At 37.0% G+C, this 22,079-nt stretch overlaps 1 protein-coding gene and 1 pseudogene across 4 annotated transcripts in view; one reads left to right on the top strand and one right to left on the bottom strand.

Moving 5' to 3' along the window:
• Positions 1-22,079, top strand: part of WWP1 (WW domain containing E3 ubiquitin protein ligase 1) — a 107,896-nt gene that overhangs the window by 5,367 nt on the left and 80,450 nt on the right. For 3 of the 4 annotated variants that reach the window (XM_088022792.1, XM_028113074.2, XM_028113064.2), the window contains exon 2: positions 15,418-15,513. The exons of the other annotated variant lie outside the window; for it this stretch is intronic. The gene's annotated coding sequence lies outside the window, so the exon portion shown is untranslated. The remainder of the gene's footprint in view (positions 1-15,417; positions 15,514-22,079) is intronic. 4 annotated transcript variants of the gene reach the window in all.
• On the bottom strand, positions 19,591-21,323 carry LOC114215504 (eukaryotic translation initiation factor 4B pseudogene; annotated as a pseudogene).

Raw genomic sequence — 22,079 nt, 5'->3', positions numbered from 1 at the left:
CTTTTGGTACTTTGCGTCTAGATCTGTCAGAGGGAAAGTGGAGTCTGAAACGCAAATAATAGCATATTTGGCTTATTATATAGATGGAAGTAACTGGCACTGTCGTTGGGTAGAAAAGAAAATTTTGGACCTCTGGGGTTTCACCCTGTATGCTACCATAATGGGGCAGGATTGACTTGCTCTACTTAATGGCAGTGGGGTCTAAAAAAGTGCAGGACCCAGAGCCCGGGCTGCTTGGAAGCAGTGATTTACCCAAGTCTCACAAATTGGATGAGACAAATGTCCCAGTCAGCACTCTGGGCAGAGTGGGCTATGGGTGGGCAAAGGGCCCATCCCCCTTGCCCTTTTGTTTATATGACATTTAGGGTAACCGAGCTCCTTGGCCAGTCACTGTGGCCTTGAAAAGCCTTGAACAACCTGGTGCCTCACCAATACTATTTTCTGTTTGCAGTGTCTTAGAAAAAGTTTAGGATGAGCCACTCTTCCTTGGAGAGGAGTCATAGTGGAGAGAATACTCTTTCCTTGTGGAGAATGGGATGTAACTTCTCTCTCCTTAGGGAAATGTAAGGCATGAGGTAATGCTTATCCTTACCAGGAACAGGTAGATTCATTCTTTAGCTGGGTTTCTCTCACTTTATCTTCATCACTTACCTTTATCAGTTTATCTTAGTCTCAGTAGTGTTGTTGTTGTTGTTTTCAAGTTACCTACTGTGTAATGTTATGGCTAACTGGAATGAAGAAGATGAATGTTACATTATTACATTATAGCTTCTGAGTGGAATAATAAATCTGTATTTCATTTAAAGAATTTAGGTAGATTTGAAGCATTTCATATATACTGAGAAAGGAACCCCTGCATTCTAGTGCAAATGTCTTTGCAAATTTCTGAAAATAGTATGTTGGCTGTTGTGGGGAGGAGTTTGGTAATTGAATGTACTTAGAAACAGGATTTATATAAATAGGAAAGGCTAGGGCACGAAGAAGGGGACAGATAGAATTACCTTAAGGTGTTTCTTTATGACTCTTCCCTGCCCTAAGTTACACGGTAGTTACAGGGTAGTTTAAAAATGTACTAGCATTAACAGAATTGTAGCTGTGATAGCTTTTTTTATTGAAGGAAAATGAGTTCTTTTGATAGCTGTCTAGTATACCCATAATTATGATTAAATAGAACGGGTGGAAGCAAACGGTTGAGTCCTGACTTGAAGTAGGATATTCCGGTCATATATTAGCCCCTGCTTGCCAAGTTGTACTAATTTTTGTGCTTAGTGTGGGGAGGAGAACTAGTTAAATTAATGTGTTCTGTATAAATCAGGACATACTTTACCATAGAAGCAATGAACTAGATCACTGCACTCTAAAAGTTCAAGAATTAAAGGCATCCTGGCATGTGTTAAGAGCTGTAGCTTTAAAGTCAGGCAGAGCTGACTTCTGTCAATGCTGCTTAATACAGTGTTGCTTCAGTTTCTTCTGTAAAATGTAGAGAATATTTTTCTTACTGGATTTTTGTAAGGATTAATTGAAATAATGTTTGTAAAGCAGGAAGGCTGGTCCCTGGGACATAAGCAGCTCTTAAATCATTTTTACAGCTCTTCATTATTATTAATAAGTTAAAATTCAAACAAGTAATCCACTTTTTCTGTGAGCCACTCATTTCAACTCAAAGAGAGTTGTAGCTTAGCTTTGGCATAATCAGAGCTGCATGTCTAATCTCAACTCTTAACTTAATAAATAGGTGCCAAAAGGTTAGGAATGAATTTGAGAAGGATACTGACTCAACATGGCTGGCAGTCTGTCAGCTAGTAATGGTTTGGCTGTGCACTTTGGGAACTAGAAATTGTTAACACCATCATTAGATGAATTACAGTATAGAACAGTCTGTCATTGTGCAGCCTCTGCATCACAGTCATCTGGGATATTTGTTAAACAGCAAGATGCCTAAATATTCGAGAACTATGGTATAGTCCTTGATAGTGGAGCTCAGGAATCTTCATTTTTAACAAATATCTTAGATGATTTTATACATATTAGTTTGAGAACTGCTGGCGGAAACTGAGTCATTAATTTGGGGTTCTAGTGTTCTCCGAGTCCATTTTTTAAGCTACAGTGTTCTGTAAACACACATGTATAATGTAAACAAAGGGAGCTTAACATCTGAACCTTTCAGATGTTTAAAGAGGCTTAAGATAATTGCCAAGGCCTTGATCTAGACAAACTATAGAAACCTGATACAGGGTGATTATATAAGGAGTAGGCAGGAGAAGTAACCCTGCAAAAGGCATCCATCAGGCTTCCTTGTTCAAGAAAATTTCCCCTCAAATTCTTTTGAGTAAAGATATTTCTTCTTAAAAAAATGTCTACTGAAACAGTTAAATTAGATATTGTGATTATCAGATAATCTGATTGCTTTTCACTTAGCTAAATAACCTACTCAAAATAGAGATTCTGATGGAAGTGTATCTACTTTAGAATTTGGTCCTTTGGGTAGGAAGTAGGTTGGATGGGGGCCATAATCTGTCTCTTTTGGGAAAAAGCTGTTGCTTAGTTTAAGGGCACTGACTTGTGAAAAACATTATGAGAAAAGATTTAAAGTTTAAATCGATCAATCAGGAAAAAAAGTTGATGCTTATTTTCTCTAACTTTTGCTTAGAGCAGTGATGTTGACAGCCTGGGTCTGTGTCAATTAAACCTTTCTCAGTCTTGTGACCGTATCTGAGAGTGGAACAGCAAATCTTTATGTTTGGGCTGTTCCTGGAAAAACTTGACCTATGTTTATGTCAACCATATTTGTATTGTGTTTAGTACATTTTGGTAAAAATGGTAAAAAACAACAGCAAAAAAACCCCACGCCAGATCCATGATTCTTTCTAAATTTGAGTGGAAAGGATTAGTTGGCATTTGAAGAGCGTATTGCTTTTGTATTTGTTTTCACTGACTTTGTGGCTAGTGCTTTGAGGAGAAAAACAATAAACTCATCTCTCTTTGTCCTATGAGCTGTGAAATATGGTGTCACTGTTTAGATTTGAATACCCAGGATGGAGAGTGCACATTATACTCAGGAATTTCATTGTTCTAAGTTAAAAGTTTTGGTAATAATAACTTATTTAAACTTTCTTTGTGATTTAATTTTCCTCTAAAATGTTGGCTTTTTAATTGCTTAGGCCTTAAAACAAGACATACCTAGATTTGAATTCTCACACTTATTGGCTAAGTGATTTTAGTCAAAATAACCTTGGATTAAGCCCTAATTTTATCATATGTAAACTAGGTATTCATATGTAAAGGAGTAGTAATACCTAATTGATAGATTTGTTGTGTGACTTACACCTGGCACTTAAAATTAAGTGAATATTCACTGGGATATGTTTATAATACCTTGTTGATGTCAGATGTGTTTCAGAATTTATTTTTCCTCTTTTAATTTAGAAAGGTAAAGCACTCCATATATGATGTTAGGTAAAACCCCAATGAAATCTATGGCAGCACCCTGTACTGTCTTTGGCAGATGTTGAAGTATGGATAAGTACGGCAATAAAAAGTCACACATCAGTCAGATTTTGCTGTTAAATGAGTCCAGGTCAGTTTAGTTTTTGCCACCAAATGAGTTATGAAGTAACTGCGTTTTTATAGCTTTCTGGGTTTTGGATTTGTGGATAAATGACTGGTCCTGTATTTTTACCGTATTTTAAACATGAGAAGAATTACATTATTCTAGGAGTAAAGTTTTAGCTGTTTAGTTGATTTTCTCATTTTGGACAGTTTCTGTATATTTTGGATTCTGATACTTTTAAGAGTGAGGATATCTGGTGAAAGTTTATATTTAGCAGCCTGCTTAAATTCTTAGGAAGAATATTTATAAATAGTAAACTAACATTGTGTATCACTTACTTGGGTAGCTTTAAAAACCTGAAATTGTGAATTTATTTATTTATTTATTTTTTAAAGATTTTATTTATTTATTTGAGAGAGAGAATGAGATAGAGAGCACGAGAGGGAAGAGGGTCAGAGGGAGAAGCAGACTCCCTGCTGAGCAGGGAGCCTGATGCGGGACTCGATCCCGGGACTCGAGGATCATGACCTGAGCCGAAGGCAGTCGCTTAACCAACTGAGCCACCCAGGCGCCCGAAATTGTGCATTTATAACAAAAGATTTAACAGTACTATATTCTCAAGTGCTTAAATGTTATTTTGATCTTATCCTTACTGCAGATATGGGGGGCTTTGCTACAAAGCATTTTGCAGCATGGCCATGTGACTGAAATGCCTTTCTTAACCTACTGTCTTTCTTAACTACTGTCCTCTACAGTTGTGGAAGGATGGTAGAAAAATACTGGAGTTTCTCCGCCTCAGAGTATTCAGAGTGTGGCTAGAGTGGTGGTGGTGATGGGACAGTGTTAGGAAATGAATACTCATTGTACACCTTCTATAGTCCAGATTCTAGAAACAATTTTAGTTTCCTAGAGTGAATGTTAACACTTCCTTTCCCCTTCTCAAAACTCATTTTTGTATCCTCATTTTACAGATAAGAAAACTGAGACTCAGAAAGGTTAAATATAAACAAATAGTAGAGTTGAAGTTTGGACCTAGGTCTGTCTGGCTCTAAAAGATGTTCTTTATATATTTTTTTTTAAGATTTCATTTATTTATTTGACAGAGACAGAGACAGTGAGAGCAGGAACATAAGCAGGGGGAGTGGGGGAGGGAGAAACAGGCTTCCTGATGTGGGACTTGATCCCAGGACCCTGGGATCATGACCTGAGCTGAAGGCAGACGCTTAACGACTGAGCCACCCAGGTGCCCGAGATGTTCTTTATATTACATGACTCCAGCATGCTCTTCTCACACTAGAAATTGGCACTTTGGAATTGAAGAATTTGCAAATTTCCATGGCTACTTAAATGCTAGTAAATTAGAATCTTTCATGTATTAAGAAACAATCAGGAAATGTTTTGGCATGAACTTAACTTTGGGTCATGATATCCTGGTGAGCAGTGCAATGCAGAAGAGCTCTAGCGTCATCAAGGCCTGGGTTAGGCCTGACATTAAGAAACTTTGTTTCAGGGCACCTGAGTGGCTCAGTCGTTAAGTGTCTGCCTTCTGCCTTCGGCTCCAGTCATGATCCCAGGGTCCTGGGATCGAGCCCCGCATCGGGCTCCCTGCTCAGTGGGAAGCCTGCTTCTCCCTCTCCCACTCGCTCTGCTTGTGTTCCGTCTCTTGCTGTGTATCTCTCTGTCAAATAAATAAAATCTTAAAAAAAAGAAGCTTTGTGTCCCTGAGTAAGTCTCTTAATAACCTCTCAGCTTTGACTCCAAACTTTCATGAGTTTCAGTGTTTTTAGACAAGCAGATACTGTGTATTTGAAGAATACCAAACGTTAAAACATTACTGGTTTCAAAGGAAAAAAGTCTGGAAAGCAAGTATTATGATATTAAAATACCATACTTTGAAACAAACAACCAATTATTTATGGAAATGTTTGTATCATTTTGAAATATGAGATTGTACACAATATAATTACATTAAGTTTGATCCTTGCAAAAGTAAGAATGCTGTGTGCCATGGATGTTTTTCCCAGAATTTATGAATCATGATCCCAAGGGCTTACCTTTTTCATTGTTAGCGTGTTTACGTTTTATACATTATCTTTTTTAGATTACTTGTTCTTTCTCAATTTTAAGAAAAGCTTTTTTAGTGACCAGCCTAAAAACCCCACAAACCACCCTACTATGAAGTTGCTTAATCTTTAAGTGGTATGAAAATAGTATTGTCTGATTGATACAGCAAAATGCTGTTTAAGGCATAGATTTAGCTTAGCATTTTGTTTTTTGTATTCTGTTTTTGTAGTGAAACATAGTAAAAAGAGCGTTGGCTTTGAGCCCAGGAGATCTGAAAGTCAAACCTTGACTTCCACTGGTTTTATGGCCCTCAGCAATTTACTTAAATTCCTAAAACCTAATTTTTTCATTTGTCGGTAGGAATAATTGACTCTGAAGGGTAATTGAAAATATCAGAGATGGGTTTTTTTTGTAATGTGACTGATAAATAATAGGAGTCCGATAGATGGTCATGGTATTCTTACTAGTTTTGGAGTCAGAGACCTGATTCAGATTCCAGGTTTAAGACTGGCTATGTTTCTGTGTCACTTAGACACCTCATGTAGTGCAGTTGGCCCTGGGTAGTTATACTCTATCATTTTAGACTTCTGTTTAGGAAGTGTTTACACAGCTCTTTTTATTACTGTAAGTTGATTCTGTAAGTTTGAAACTTAAGTTTTAAGATGCTTGGTGTTTATTTGAATTTTATTTTGTTAATTGAGTAATGCAGCACAGGAGCGGGAAACCTGTTTTCTACTGATATCCACTAAGGCGTGGAGGAAAAATTATTGAATACAAAAATGTTTTGCTTGAAAAGTTTTGGTATTTTGCTATTATAAACATAATATTGCATATTATGAGAAACTGAGAAATTATAGCAAATTAGAAAAGAAACTATCTCATTCTCATTACTGATATCATTTTGGTGTAGTTTTCCTTTGTTGATATAAATAAATCTTAGTGTCAGTTCTTTTAAAACAGGCAAAGAAGGATCATCTTCCCAAATTAAGAATAATTATGAAAAATACAGTTAGTCAATGCATAAGCAAAAATGTGTTTCACTTTTTTATTATTACCTGAGGAGGAGGAGAATGGAGCAAGGAGAGAAGGAAGGATTGGTGTGATAAAAGATACAGTAATAGTGACAAAGTCCTGTGCTTTTGTTTTTAAGGACCTTAACGGTTTAGCTTAATTAGAATAATTGCTGCTAAATTTCATGAATATGTCTGTCCTCACTAATGTTTTCTAGTAAACAAAGTACAAACATTTTTTTATATACCTTACTTCCAGTAGAGGAAAACTGTTCATTTCATTTTTGGGGAACTTGGTATAATGTATTTATATATTTTTAAAGGTGCATTTTATGGAGCAATATCCCCATCTTGTGGCCTTCTAGAAAAGTGGCAACACTTTTTTACCACTGTTTTTACAATTAAAAGCTTTCTCTGATGTTGGCCAAGGGTTCAGTCAAGTTTGTAATAGGCAGTTCTTACTGTAAATGGGGGTGGGGAGTAGAAAACAAATGATTTGTATACCTGGATTGCAACTTTGTAAAAAAGAAACTTATTGGAGGAAAATAATCGTATAAAAATGAAAACAGTTGTGGGTTGGGTTGGTATAAAGATTATGGATGATTGCTCCTCTTTCATGTTTTCATGAAATATGCAGTGTTTTTAGACAAGCATTTGTGCGTTAGAAAATCTCAATATGTTGTCATTTAATAGGATTACCAAAGCCCAGAGAAATTTAGTTGCCCTGTCTCACTGTGCCATTTAGTGAGACTGTCGCCTTGAGCAGTGTTTTCTAAGCTGGTGACTCTTAGAGGAATATATTCTACATGAATTTTTACACTTTTTTTCATTTTGATGATAATATTAAAGGGAAAAAATCAATTGGAGAAGTACAGCAGTTCATTTAAGAGACCATCTAAAAACTAAATAAGGCTATTTGGTTTCAAGCCTGGGGTTTCTCAGTTGTTTTTGAGATTCGGTTGATACTAATTAACCTTCAGTAGCAAGCAAGTATTAAACACTCCTGTGTGCTGGGCTTTTTGGTAGGCAGGGTAGATATAATGGTGAAGATGTGTCCTGCATTCTTGGAATTTACAGTCTAGAATGTCTATGCATTGAGAAAAATAAAGCTATTTTGAGGAACACAAAAGGTAGAAATCAAGGATTCTGGATAAAAATAGCTATAATTTTTTGAGTAATCACTGTGTGCCAGGCACCACGCAAAATGCTCTCGGTACTTTTTCTCAGTGTCAGAAATTTATTTTGGAATTTTGCTTTGATTTTTGCTTTAACAATGCACATGCGCACAAAGAAGGGTTTGTGGAGGCTTAGAAACATCTCTGTCGAACAGTAGGTTTCCTTCTACAGTACAAGTGGTTCAGCTGTTTTGGGTCTGGTAGGCTTTTATGGCTTGGTCTTGTTATCTTACCACCATTTATAACATTTCTTTGGGGAAATTTGTACTGTGTTCTAAGCAGCCATCTTCCCCCCAGACTTTTAGAGTCCAGTTGATATATAATTTGGGCATTAGCATATGACTTCTGAATTATTTTGAATAAAATAGGGCTAGAAGTTTTCAAGTTTAAACTTGAAACTTGAGCTTTCTCTTATTTATATACTTTTGGATGTTTAAGTATTTAATAAGTAAAATTTTAGGTAACATTTATGCTTTACTTTTGTATTGGATATTTTTGTATTGTGCCATTATTGTGGACTGTGGCAATGAAATCACATTGGTAAAATGGATATGGACTTGGTGCCCAGAATTACCAGGGCAAAGATGCGAGAGGGTATAGGTGGTTTATAAGATCTTACAGGATTTTCTTTATAGTATTTTGAAGTTTTAGTTCTGTGCTATGTGGGTATTTTTTTTTAATCTAACCTCCCTAACTAGTTCTACAGGGTTAATGTTATATTAATTATAGAATCTTCATTGAACTTACATTTATTGAGTGTTTAGTAAGGGCTGAGCACTAGGCTAGGGGTTGGAATTATAAAGATGAGTTGTAATAAATTTACTGTGTAATAAGAGAGATAAATAAACGTGGTTACAGTGCTACGAAACATGTAGTAGCTTAACTAGTCAAAAATTGGAGAGATGACACTTGAGCTGAATCGTGATTAGAAATTAGGTAGATCAGGGTTGACGGTACCCATATGTTTCTGTGAGAATCACCTCAAGACCCCAGTAGAGTTCCCCAGATGATTCTGACATGCAGCCAGTTTGGGGAAAACTGGTAGTGGATTAGAAATATGTCATTAGTGAGCTTTGGGTAAAGAGCTTTTCTGGAGAATACCAATTATCTTATTTTCTCTAGCTGAATTTTAATGAATGAAGGTGGCAAAGAGTATATGTATACATGATGCATTTGAATAACCAGGAGTAGTTTGATAGTAGCTAGAGTATTCCCTTTTCTCTTCTGGAACTTATGCTCTAAACGGCTCTAACAATAAGGGTCATTGCTTCGATTTTATTTATTTGTCAGAGCGCGCAAGCACAAGCTAGGGGAGTGGCAGGCAGAGAGAGAAGCAAGCTCACCGCCAAGCAAGGAGTGTGATGTAGGACTAGTGTCATTGCTTCTAAACATGAATGATTAAAGATGAAGTGGAAAAGGGGGGGGTGCCTGGGTGGCTCAGTCGTTAAGCGTCTGCCTTCGGCTCGGGTCATGATCCCAGGGTCCTGGGATCGAGCCCCGCATCGGGCTCCCTGCTCAGCGGGAGGCCTGCTTCTCCCTCTCCCATTCCCCCTGCTTGTGTTCCCTCTCTCACTGTGTCTCTCTCTGTCAAATAAATAAATAAAATCTTAAAAAAAAAAAAAAAGTGGAAAAAAATTCACATGTCTGTGGAGATTGGTACTGTTACTCCCCTGGACCCAAGTCTCTGCTCTTTTTGTCTCAAATTCCTTACCTAATCATATTGCTGTTAAAACAGGTAATATTGTCTGTTTTTATTGACCATTATATTCCCAGTGTCTCAAAGATTGCCTCCTTCATTGAGGAAGTTGGTAGGTAAAACGTCCTTAACTTTCTTCTCAGACACAGAGATAATCTGCATTCTCACCCATTTCTTTTCTCTGTCTAGCCTCAGTGTGGGCTGTTTATGTCTATACCTCTGTTAAATCTCAACTAACCCTGCCTTCTCAGAGATCTTGTCTTAGTAATCATCATTTCTTCTATGACTTCACTTCTTCTTGTCTCAAAATACATTCAAGTCTCTTCTATCTTCCATCAAAACCAAACCTATGAATACCTCCCCTTAAGTCTGTATCTGTCTTTTCCTTTACAGTCGAACATCTAAACAGTGGTTTCTTAAGCCATTGGCTTTTGGCCCTACCACTCTATTAAAATTGCCTTTTCTAAGGGCTTGCTGCTAACATCCATATTGCCCAGTGGGCAGTTCTCTTTACCTGTCTTACTGTTACCGTCTCTCAGAATCCTTTCCTGACATTTCTTCACCTCTTCCCACCAAATCTGATTTAGGTGCTCCTCTTTTGTACTTCTGTAGTACTCTGCACAACCCTGTCAGTGAGCTTAAAGCTGCTGATTTCCTTGCCTGTTTTCAGTGCTAAATTATAAACTCACTGAGGGCAAAGAGCATAGCTCAGATGATTTTGTATTCCTACTGTTTAACACATCTGAAAACCTGTCTGGTATATATATGCTGAATGACTTAATTCAGAAAAATTGTTAAAAGAAATGCCCAATATGTAGTTTGTTTGTTGTGTGCTAGGTACTTTTCTTAGTGCTTTGTCAGTGTTAACTCATAAGGTAGGTTCATTTTATAGATTTAAAAACTGAAGCACTGTGAGGTAAAGAAGCTTGCCAAAAGTTGAACATAGTAGTCAAGTGGAGCCAGGATTTACATCTCGGCAGTCTGACTGCAGAATTTACACTCTTAACCACTGTGACGCTGCCTCTTAGTACACGTGGGAGTAGAAATTCAAATCCACATTCAAACTAGACTTTGGTAAATGATAAGTTTCTTATTTTCAATAGTTTGTTACTTCCCCCACTTCATTAGAAATAATTGGACCACCAAACAGACTGAAAGGCTTCTACAAGTGACAGTTTAGTTGTTGACAGGGCTTGACTTGTGTTTCTTGTAATTTCAAACATTACTAGATGTTTAGAGTATTATATTAAGCTTGCAGTAAGTGTAATTTTTTTTAAAAAATTGTTAACCTCAGACTTGGAAAAGAGCAAACCTGGCACTTCTGTCAGCTCAGAATATAAATATCTTTGCTATTTGATCCTCTGGACTGGCCTTTATTTCAGTGTGTCATCGTTATTGCTAGTTGAGCCTCTAGTCTACTGTCCAAATTCTATTAATTATTTAGTACCTTTTTTGGAGGGACTTTGCATTCTGTATAGGCCAGCAGACCCTAGAAGTTTTGCTGGCTGGAAGTTTATATGAAACACATTTTGTTTGAGAGGATGGGTGGTTAGTTTTGCTTTGGATAGGTAACTATTTTGTAACTGTTTCTCATCAGTTGAGGCAAGCACCTTGATAAGAAAAGGAAGTTACTGTGATCACGTTTGTGCTGTGACTGAGGTCTTGCTGGGTGTGACGCAAGGCTGATTTGAAGGCAAGGAAGTAGATGGAATTTGAAGTAACCAGAATCTAGAAGTAACTTGATTAGAACTAACTAGAGTGAGAAAGAGAATTGAGTTAAATAGCTTGACTAGAGCTATTGGACATTATTTTCTGTCACTTTATGTGAAGAGCAATGAGGAAGTAAATTGTAGGAATTTAATGGGCAGCAGTTCATTAGGGTGTGTGCCATGGTAATTTGAGGAGGCATAGGTTAAAATCAGCAAGGCTTTTGACGATCTCAGTAAGGATGTACAGTAATAGTGCAAATGTTTGTTGATTTCAGGAAGGGAAAGAAGCTTATAATAACTATATAACCAATGTTTAGGTTGGTCATAGAATAATTTGGAGAGCAAGGAGTTCACATAGTTTGGAAATGATTAAAATTGGCAAAGAAAGGGAATCTACAGATGGATCAAGATTTAGTGCTTATCAGGAAATTAAAATTGTGGTGTGTATGATACATTTCAGTGTTAAGATTTTTATTTATTTTTGCTTGTTAGCTTGAAGTGGCAGTAGGTAACATTAATGACAAGAAAATTTTCAGATCAGTTTATGGTAAAGCAGATCATCTGTGTAATTGAGAGGAATAACAAATAAAAGATACAGTTGAATATAAACTCAATGTACACAAGAAAGTGAGATTTAAAAATAGGGAGAGTGAATTTATGAAAGGGGAGATATAAGATATATCTTGAAGAAAAAAGTCAAAAGAGGTCTAGATTTGTGTTGATGGGAAAGTAGAGGTAAAAATTGGAGGATGAGTGAAAACAGAACCAAAAGGTTTAGGAAAATTAATGAATTTACCTCCTCTGGTTGAAAATCTGAAATTGAGTGGAGATAAAAATAGGAGTTGGAGATAGTGATTTAGGAAATTTGGCATTTTGAAGATACATACTTTTTTTTATTAAAAAAATTTCCATCAAAAACTAATGATGTAAGGTATGGTGATTAACATAACAAAAAAAATTTTTTTAATTTCCTGTGCTCCTTCTGTGAAGTGGCATAAAATAGTTCACTAAAAGGAACTTTAAAATTGAAAGTACAGAAGGATGGAGGAAAGGTGAGTTTATTAGAATTTGTGATTAGATAGGCATTTTTAGATTACGATAGATACCCAAACCATAGTCAGAAGTTACAAAGTACCTGTAGATACCCATCTTTATTTGTCCTTTGTCTGGTAGATACTGCAAGTGCTTTATAAGTCACTGGAATGACAGAGTTTAAAAGTGGGTTTTTTTTTGGTTTGGTTTTGTTGGGGTTTTTTTTAACCCAGTGGGTAAATTATCAGGAGGGTGATGTTCCTGTGTTTTGCATTTAAGAGGATCAATCAGTGATACTTAGGTCAGTGTGGACAAGTAAACTTTTTAAGAAATCAGCTAGCTTCTCTTCCAAACAGAAATGTTTGTGAAATTTTGAAACTGCGAAGTGCTATGGAAACAGAGTACTGAGGATATTGCCACTAGGTGCTGGTAGGACAGAGAAGAGCTGGAGAGACTGGAGACGCTGAGTTAAGTGGACAGATTGTAAAGGGAGTGTGTGGTGGTAGAGCTTTGGGGACAGCCCTGCTGGTCAGTGGGATGAGATTGGCCAGTGGGATACAAGGCCATGGAGTTGTTGGCATACATGCAGAGATAAGAGTAAGGATGATGGTGTGGTGTGGGGAACAACAGGGGCCTGAGTATTAAGAAGCTATTCAGGAAGTTGGAAACATCTTTGGATCCTTAGGAGACCACAGTGGTGATTATTTGGAGTTTGGTAAAAGTAAACAATTCTGAGGGCTAAAAGACACTGGTATTGAGAAAACTTCTTGCTCCTTCCTTTTCCTTTCCCCCAACGTGTAGACCTAGTGGTGTGATATTGAAATCCACTGATGAGTTGTAGTCCCTGTAAAGTTGATTTTTCCCTTTCTGAATTTTTAGGTCATCCAGAAATACAAAATTTAACAGGATTATGCTTTAATATTATAACAGGATTCCACAAGAAAAATGTCTTTGAGATACATCAAAAAAACTCCCCACACAGTTAGAGCCATTATATTGTTTACTAAGGTTACCAAATGCCCTGGTGTGCCCGAAGTGAGAGGTTTCTATGGGAGCAGAACTAAAACGTGGATGGTCCTGGCAAATCAGTGTAAGTTAGTCACCCTCTCGTTAACAGTCCCATTTTATAAATGAATTGAAATGACCAACAATATCTTTTTATAAATGATATCTATATAGAAGTAACATTCCTGTATTATTAAAATTAAGTCCCCTATTTTGTAGTCTATGCTTTTATGAAATACTTATTTTCTGCTTTAGAGTTGCTAAATCTTGGATATTTTAGGGGCAGGAAAGCTGCTTTTTTCATCTATATATTGGCCACTTTCATTGAGTTTTAAATTTTGTGCAGTTGATGTAATAGCTTTGCTTAAATGCGGGCTTTCTAAGCTTTCAGGTTCCACATTCATTAGATGAAACATCTCTAGCACCTGACTATGTACCATCCTGTGTTGTTACTGAAATGTTTACTATGTATTAATATTGTCTTCAAAACTAGACTAAGTATTGAAGTTGGGACTTTGTCTTCCACCATTTTTGTGTCCTTGCCATGCCCACTTTACAGACTAGGCAGTCAGTTAAGTGTGAAATTGATCCAGGCAGATAGATACGTGATGGTAGTTTTCTGGCTTTTCCAAGCCTTGATCCTACACATAGCATGCAGAATGGATCAGATTTGTTGTTCTTTTTTCTTAATATTGCTTCTGAAAGTAGAAGTCGTCTTTACTTAAGAAAGCCATCTTGAGATGCCTGGCTGGCTCAGTCGGTTAAGCATCTGCCTTCAGCTCAGGTCGTGATCCTGGAGTCCTGGGATCCAGTCCCGCATCTTGCTCCTTGCTCAGCCTGGAGCCTGCTTTCCCTCCGCCTGCCGCTCCCCCTGCGCGCACACACCGTGCACGCACACTCTCTCGCTCGCTCGCTCTCTCTCTGACAAATAAAATCTTTAGAAAAAAAGGCCATCTTGAAGTAAGCAGGCAATTAAGATACATCTTCTAAGTGGGGATTCAGTAGGCCTATAACCTTGGAAGACTGGAAGCATAGTTAATTATCTAAATTCAGGACTCTATTCTTTGCAGTTGAATAATAACTTATACAATTCTGTGGCATTTTTAAAGGCTTGAGCTGGACAAAATCAGCTTACATATAACTGTGGGCATAGTTTATGACCTAAATTCATTTGGATGAATAACCAGTTTTCTCACAAGTTTGTTAAAACTCAGACTTTGTTTTTTCCTTTTGCCATAGTTGGTCACACAGCTGTTACGTGGTAGGATAGATGAAATCAAAATAGTATGACTGAGGAGTTGGCTCTTAAACTTTGTACTTTATTGTCTCCCACAATTTGCTCCTCTTCTCCCTATCCTGGTTGTGGCACCTTCATCCACCCAGAGAGTGAAGTGGGAAATTTTAGTTGTTCAGAATCCTTTCTAACCGTCAGCTGTCCCAAAACCATCTAGTCAAAGATCTTATGTATTTCCTGAGTTTTTTCCCTCATGCTACCTGCTCAGGTTCAGTTAAACTCAATATTTTAAATCTAACCCCACTCCTGCCAAAGTTACTCTTCTCAAATGTGATTCTCTGTTATTGAAACCCACTGGTGTCTATCAGTTACCTTTATGATAAACTTTAAACCACTATGCTTGGGGCACCTGGGTGGCTCAGTTGGTTAAGCGACTGCCTTCAGCTCAGGTCGTGATCCTAGAGTCCCGCGTCTGGCTCCCTGCTCAGCAGGGAGTCTGCTTCTCCCTCTTGGCCCTCACCCCACTTGGGCACTTGCTCTCTCTCATTCTCTCTCTCTCAAATAAATAAATAAAATCTTTAAAAAAAAAAACGTAAACCACCATGCTTGGTATATTTTGAATGCCATATAAACTATTTCATAGGATCCTTTACAATTTAGAATACTGTTAGCCTGTTAGCCTTATCACTTTACACTGTCCTTACTTTCCATTTTCCAGCCATTCCAATAGCTCTCTGAATGCTCCATGCTTTCTGTAGTTTGCTCTTAAAGAATTATACTTTAAGACAAGGTTCATTCTAAGACTGGTTATCTTCTGTGAACCCTTTCCTGATTCCTGTAGTTTGAATTACCCACTTTTTCTTGTGTGCCCCAGATTTTCTACTTTACATTTTGCATCTGTTTTAGTAACCGTAACACTGAAAGCTATTTATTTGTTTACAGGTTTGTCTCCTCACTAGACTATGAGCTCCTTGAAGGAAGGAATCGTGTCTTACTCATCTTTATATCCCCAGTGTCTAGCACAGTTCCTGGTACATAGTAAGTGATGAGCAACTCTTTTTTAACTAAGACTATATCTAGCACAAACTACATTTATTGATAATTATACCTTTCTAGGTATAATTAGGTCTCTAGACCTACATTGTCATAAAAAATAAGACTATAGACTTTTAACACTTTTGAGGCACAGTTTCCTCATCTGTAAGATGAGAATAGTACCTCCCTACTCATACAATGTTATTATAATGCCAGATTAAAAAATATATATAGCAGTACATTGTATTTTAAGTGTCACACAACTCTATGTTATTAAATGAAGTATGGGAACTAATTGTATGTTGAATTTGATTATTTTATTTGCATTGTTCATTCCTTTTAGGCAAAAAGGTACCATTTTTGAACTATCTCTGTTATGTTCTGCAGTTTAAATTTGTAGTTACTGATTATCAGGAGCATGTACTCAAAATAACAAATCCTGTGCCTGTTTATCTTCTTTGTTCTCATCAGTTATCTTTCTAATTGACTAATGATGTTCCTCAATTTTCTTTTAATCTGCCTCCAAAAGAATTAATATCTTTACCTTTCCTTAGATCCTTCATCCATTGTTCAGAGGAAGAATTGTCTTGTTTTTGGAAGACTAATTACATCATTTGTGTGAAAGCTATGTCCTTTCCTTTTTTTCCTACACAGACTATAGACATGCTCCCTTACCATCACACTTGGTGAATTAGTGATCTGCACTTTCTCTACTTCCTTGCCTTCCATGCATTCTTAAAATTTTTAAAAATTCTGTAATGGAACATGCCAGATTATGTGTAACATGTGGATGTTAATAATAAAAACAAACATTTGGGAACCAACGACTTAAGAACTAGGTCAGTACCAATACAGTTGAAGAGCTACCTGTGAGCACCTCTGTAACTGCATGTTCCTGTCTTTCCCCAACCCCTGAAGTAACTGCTATCCTGAATTTTTTTATCTCCTCTTTTTAAAATTATAATACCACAAATGTATTTTTTTGTTTTGAGTTTGATGTTGTTTATAGCCTTTGTAAACTTTGCACAAATGGTATTTTATTGTAGAGGAAAACCTATTTTACAAATTTTTATACTTTCCAAAGAAAACATTCAAGTATCATAAAAGAATACATAGAAAAATTTCAGTGTGCACATCCAAATTTATAACAAAATAGTGCTGGAGACATTTTTGGACTGTGTAGTTATTGCTGCACCACATACAAAATAAAATGCTTTATCCAGAATGTAGAAATATAGCAGAAATATTTCCATACTAAGTTTTCTTAGTTTGTGCAGAAATGTTTCGATTAGATTCACAGTGTACTTCTTGGAAGAGTGACAGTTTGTCATCCGATTTCCCTTTGGACCTCAGCATTTCTTCAGTGGGTTTCATTCAGTTGTTTGTTGACTGTATAAGCATTTGAGACTCAGGATCCACAACGTCTCCGTGTTTCTTTCTCAATCATGGAATTGTGGTATTTTCAAAGGAAATGCATGGGAAAAGATGAGGTCATGTTAACTGCCAAGAGAACTCATTTCTTTCTTCTTTGTGTTTAAGAGTTGGAAGCATTTCTTGATGACCTCAGTGTAGAATGTTAAATCTTTGAGGTGGGACTGAGTGAGAGGAAGGTGTTAATACTCAGAACTCCATTTGTATTTTTTTTTCATTCACTCTTATGTTTCTAAGACCCATTCATGTCGTTTCCTACAGCAATAGTTCATTCATTCTCACTGCTGTATAATGTTCCATTGTGTGAGTTAGCCTAATTCATTTAACCATTTTTCTACCAGTGGATATTTGAGTATTTTTCTTTTTTCTTTCTTTTTTTTGTTATTTTTAAGTGTGCTTATATTTGGCACACAAGTACAAAAATTTCTATACTTTGTACCTAGAAGCTCACTGAAGGACATGCAAAATTTCAACTTTATGTGATAATGCCAAATTGTTTTCCAGCAGTTGTACCAATTTTAACACCTACCAGGAGGATTTTACCAATTTAAACACCTAGTAGCAGTCTGTAAGAGCCACCACCTTCTTTACTTTTTTTTTTTTTTTTGCCATTATTTGGTACTGTCAACATTTCTAGTTTTTATCATTCTAGTGAGTTTATTTTTCTAGTGAGTTAAAAAACATCTCATGTGGTCTTGTATTTCACTGATGAATAATGAGGTTCTGTATCTTTTCACATATTAATTGGCCTTACAAGTTTCCTTGTTCTGTAAAATTCCTGTTCAAGTTTTTTGCCCATTTGACAACTTGTGTTTTTTTATCCTGTTTTTTATAGACATTCTCATATCGTTTAAATACTAATCTTTAATCAGCTTTGTGTTTTGTAAATATCTTCCAGTTTGTAGCTTATCTTTTTAATTTGCTTTATTATGTTTTATGATAAACAGAAGTTCTTGGTTTCCACATAGTCACAATATTCACAGTTTTCTTTTTTGGTTGGTATGCTTGTTTAAGAAATCCTTTCCTGGCAGGGCACAGAAACAGTAGTTTTCTGCTCTAATGTCTTCTAAAAATTTTAAAGTTTGTCTTTCATAGGTACATCACTAATCCATCTTGATTTTGTATATGATGTGAGGATCCAATTTAATTTTTCCATATAGGTAATTTCAATACTATTTAGTTGTCCCTCTTATTCCTCAGATCTGCATTGTTACATCTGTTACATGAGGATGTCCTTACGTACCTTGGTCTCTTTTGGGGCTTCCTATTTTGTTTTGTTTTATTTACCCTTTGTCAGTCTTGTCAGGCATTAATTTTTTTAGTGTTTTCTAAGAATTCTAACTTTGTTAAATCCTTTTTTTTTTTTTTTTTAGATTTTATTTCAGAGAGAGAGCACGAGCATGTGTGCAAGCAGGGGGAGGGATAGAGGGAGAGGGAGAGAGAGAAACCTAAGCAGACTCTGTGCTGAGCACGGAGCCCAACACAGGGCTCAATACCACAACTCCAAGATTACAACCCTAGCTGCAGTCAAGAGTCGATGCTCAACTGACTGAGCCACCCAGCCTCCCCTTTGTTAATACTTCCTGTTACCTTTCTTCTACATCATTAGTTTCTTTTCTTTATTATTTGTACTTTTTTGGGGTTTACTCTGTTGATTGCTTTCTAACTTAACAAATTGGCCTATTAACTTACTAATTTTCAGCCTTTCTTCTTTTCCTAGTATAAGTCTTTAAGGCTGTAGATTTGCCTCTAAGTTAACTTTTGTTGTATCCCACAAATTTTTATATGGTACCTTCATTATCATTCAGTTCTTAATAGTTTTAAAAATTTTTTTCAGCATGGTTTCTTCTGACCCATGAAATATTTAGAAGTTTTATTCTATTTGTGTTTTTAAAATTCATCTTCCATTATTGATTTTTTTAAGATTTTATTTGTTTATTTGGGAGAGAGAGCACGAGCGTGTGTGCATACGACAGGGGGGACAGAGGGAGACAGAAAAGCAGACTGCCTGCTGAGCAGGGAGCCCAATACAGGGTTCAATCCCAGGACCCCGGGATCATGACCTGAGTCAAAGGCAGACCCTTAACCAACTGAGCCACCCAGGTGCTCCCTATTATTGTTTTTTTGTTTTTTTTTTTACTTAATTGCATATGGTCAACACCTAGGAACAACATTATACATATTCTTTGAAATTCAGTGAGATTTTCCTTATGTACCAGTATGTATTGGTTTTCTGTATGCTTCATTTATGCTTGAGAAGAATGTTTATTTTCTAACAGTTGGGTATAAGGTTCTATATATGTTTGTTAAGACCTGCTTGTTCATCATTTTGTTTTTATTTTTATTTTTTGGCTTATTTGACCTATGAAAAATTGGATTGTGTTGAAATCACCTACAGCAATGCCAATTTGTAAATTTCTTCCTGTAGTTCTAAAAATCCTTTGAGGCTTTTATCCCCTTGCCAAGAGATGGTGAGTTTGTCTGGATATTTTGTCTTGTTTGGATAGATATTTGATTTGTTCAGGAATGTTTGAGGGTAGCTAGAGAGCAGGAAAAAGTGCAGGATGTGGAGGTCTATCCTGTATAATCTTCCCCCTCATTTTAACCTTATCTATCAGCTGGGAGAGTGGAATACTTATAGTACTGAACTTACAGGCTGGATTCTTCAGGTGTCTTTGGCTCAGGTGCAGATTTGAATTTTTTTTTTTTTTTTAAGTAGGCTCCAAGCCTAATGTGGAGCCCAACGCGGGGCTCAAACTCAGGACCGTGAGATCAAGACACTTAACCGACTGAGCTACCCGGGTGCCCCCAGATTTGGAATTTTGATCCTTTTTGCCATGTTTCCTTTCAGACTCCTTACATTTGTCTTTGTTCCCTTCATATCTTGGGCCATGCTGGACTTCCTGCTTCTACTTTTTGGACACTCTCACCTCATCTAGTTTATTTTTATCTTTCCAGGTTGATCCTTCCTGAGATACTTTCCCCCATCCCTTCTAGGAGATTGCTGTTCTGTTTGAGCTCTGAAATCAAGCATAAAAATTAACACGTCACTTCACCCAAGCATCCACTTTTAATGGAGGGGAGAGCATTACCTTTAGCAGCTGATCAGGTTTGGGAAGATTAGAAGTTGGAGAGTGGCAGTCTTCTGTTGTACTGAGTATTTCATTTTCCAGATTTCTCACTTTCTCTCCTTTGTGCATCCTGCTCTGACTTCTGATGCAGCTGAGGTCCCAGTTTGAGATGAGAAACTTCCTGTCCTTGACCATTCTTGTTTCTGAGTTTTTTCACTTTGCCAGTTTGGGTGTCTCTTCTAAGCCTGTCATTCTAGTTCTGGTTCATCTAGCTGATGCTGCGATTTCTCCTGTCTTTCTGTAGCTGCTTTTCTACTTCTTGTTCTCTTATAACTGGGTCAATAGGCCTTGCTGCTCCAAACGTAGAAGCTGCTTGACTCAACTGGGAAGTGCCAGCCAACGAGTCATCTTCCTTAGGAGTACTGTGAAGCTTTAGATTCAGTTTGTTTCTTTGAGAGGGACCTCTGTCATCACATCTGTAATCATCCCCAGAATAATTGTCTTTGGAGCTCCTCAACTAAACATCATGTCTATCATATTGGTCTTCCCGGTGGTCCCACTTCCTCTGTAGTCATCATCCCTATTGTACCCACTACCGTATATACTTCTGCTGCTGTTTAATCCTGGAGTCATAGCCTCAGTCATAGTCTGTTGTATTAGTCATCATAGCAATCCTGGCCTCCATAATGATAATGATGTTTGCCTTCAAAGCTATCATCACCGCTTCTAGGTAGATAGTCATCCAGGCTGTTTGGATGTTTTGTGAGAATCCCGATTTCTTGCTCAGTCAAAAGAATGAGCATCCTTACCTTTATCTTGAGCTTGATCAAGAGTGTCCATTGAAATTTTGTTAACCAGAGACTCTTCATTGAGGCTCAGGGCACTGAGCAAGGAAGGCAGGCTCTCAAACTCCATGGGATCAAAACCCTTCAACCTCTCTGGCTTTCTGGGTTCAAATGGTAAATGCACTACACTGATTTTTAATCCTCTAAAGAATTCCTAATGTAGACTTCTGTCACATCACAAGTTGTGTTCCCTAGAGAAGTAGCATAGAGTAGCAATTTGGGAAGATGGCTCTGGTTGATACTAGGTTGCCAGGCAGCCTGTGGAGCAGTGGTCATATGGAGATACCTTATACATGCTGTCATCATTTTTGTGCCACGTGGTTGAAACATCTTCCAGATCAGTCCAGCTTACTGGTTTGGGGACAGACATGCTTTCCCCACCAGTGCTGCCATCCTCAGCCAGAAAGTCTGTTTGGGAGATAGTCTTCCCCATCTTTTTTGCTGAGGCCACTATGTTGGGGAGCATTTTCTTTTAAGCATGTGAATTTACAGTTTTAGGTCTACTTACTTATTTGCACCTTGTATCATTTTCTTTGTTCTCCTTAATGCTGTTTGCCTGCTATTATCACTAATCCCAGCTTTCTTTCTTTTTTTTTTTTGTATTTGTCTAGTGTGTTCTTTTCTGTATTTTGCTTTCATTCTATCAGTGTCTTTACTTGGTAGGTATCTCTTATCTTTTGAATTTATCCCTATGTATTTGGTTGTGATTATTTCTATGTTTGGACTCTCTTACTTTGTGCTTTCTGATAGTTTTGGTTATTTATGCTTTTTTTTCTGTCTAGACTTTTTGGATTGATTGAGTTGTTGGTTTTTTAAAATTCTTTTCTACTCTACTAACTGGGAAGTTATACTCTATTTCTATTATTTTATGATTACCCTTGAAATTCTGCCGGGAATGCAGAATTTCTAAAACTAAACCAGATTATAATGCCTCTGCTGAACAATGCAAGGCTTTACACAATTAACTCGTATCCTTTTCTCCCCTGCCCTGCCCCTCCCCGATACGCTTCTCTTCCTTTGTTCCATATATTAATGGTTTATACTGGTTTTGTTTAAATACCATAATAAGATGTTGCTATTTTATTCAGACAGTATTTATTTACATTTACTTGTATGCTTACCAGTTTCTTCGCTCATCCTCCCCTTCTTGCGTCTTAGAGCATCCTTCTGTGGTAATTTTATTCTTTTATGAAACATGTTCTTTAGATTCTCTTAAAGTAAA

The sequence above is a fragment of the Eumetopias jubatus genome, unplaced genomic scaffold (genome assembly GCF_037043125.1).
Source record: "Eumetopias jubatus isolate StellerSeaLion01/CBP00866 unplaced genomic scaffold, mEumJub1_p1.0 scaffold_4, whole genome shotgun sequence".
In the NCBI taxonomy this organism is placed as follows: domain Eukaryota; kingdom Metazoa; phylum Chordata; class Mammalia; order Carnivora; family Otariidae; genus Eumetopias; species Eumetopias jubatus.
This window is presented reverse-complemented; position numbering and strand designations above follow the sequence as displayed.